Source organism: Octopus bimaculoides, chromosome 6 (genome assembly GCF_001194135.2).
Source record: "Octopus bimaculoides isolate UCB-OBI-ISO-001 chromosome 6, ASM119413v2, whole genome shotgun sequence".
Classification (NCBI taxonomy): domain Eukaryota; kingdom Metazoa; phylum Mollusca; class Cephalopoda; order Octopoda; family Octopodidae; genus Octopus; species Octopus bimaculoides.
The window spans coordinates 107128779-107129818 of NC_068986.1; the positions used below are offsets into that span (position 1 = coordinate 107128779).

A 1040-nucleotide genomic window follows, 5' to 3' on the forward strand; every position below is an offset into this window, starting at 1 on the left:
GTATTTGCTTATGCGTTTGTATAGATGTTTGTATAGCTAATTAGATACGCATACAATTGTCAGAATGAATGTTTTTGTAAGCTTCTATGTGTTAAACAGAAAAAATAATTAAATATTTATATTTTGGTTTGTGAGTGAGATTAACTTGCCCGATAAATCTCACCAGCTGGCAATTGAATTCATCAAAGTTATAATAACTATATAATTTCATGTCTGTAAATTTGTGAAGATTTATATTATATTGAGTAAAATGTACATCTTTATAACTAACAAGCCCAGCCAAATTTATTTGCTAATATTTGATTTCACTATACATTAATAATTGTTCTGTATTCCTTATTTTTATAGAAAGAGAAACTGACCAATCTAAAACAGAAGACGAAATCGAATGCAATTCCAAAAGCAGTTTACCATAAATTGATGAAGAAGGACATAAGTATCCAGGGCTAAGATTCAAGAATTTGCGGAGTACTCGTGCCAAGGGCACCAATCACTATTGGTATTACGTCTACTTTTTTCATTTCCCTCAACCTGGATATATCCCACATCAATTCATTATAGTTGTTCACTTTTCCTTCTTTCTCCTCTTGGGTGTCGATGTCACCAGTACATGTTATGTCAATTACCAAACAAGTTTTTTTTTTCTTTTCTGTTCACTACAACAATGTCAGGTTTTCGATATTAATTTTATTGTCACATTGAATCATTGCATCCGACAAAATTTTGCAATCCTCTTTCTCAGTAATTCCTTCTGGAATTTGGTCATACCACGTCTTTGATCTTCCTAAAAGTAAAAAAAAAAACATCAGAAGAAGATTAAAACTATTGAAAGAAATGTTGTCAGCAACATTGAGCGTGGGATGTATATGAGTATCTATCTATCTCTCAATCTATCTATCTTTCTGTCTATGTATTTGTCTAGATGATATTTATATATATATATGTGTGTGTGTGTGTATGTGTGTACATACATACATATATACATACATACATACATACATACATATATACATATATATATATATATATATATATATATA

At 29.7% G+C, this 1040-nt stretch overlaps 1 protein-coding gene across 1 annotated transcript in view; it reads left to right on the forward strand.

Moving 5' to 3' along the window:
- The first annotated feature begins 369 nt into the window (after nucleotides 1–369).
- LOC128248057 (uncharacterized) overlaps nucleotides 370–1040 on the forward strand; it is a 30853-nt gene continuing 30182 nt past the window's right edge. The window contains exon 1 of the mRNA XM_052968448.1: nucleotides 370–499. The gene's annotated coding sequence lies outside the window, so the exon portion shown is untranslated. The remainder of the gene's footprint in view (nucleotides 500–1040) is intronic.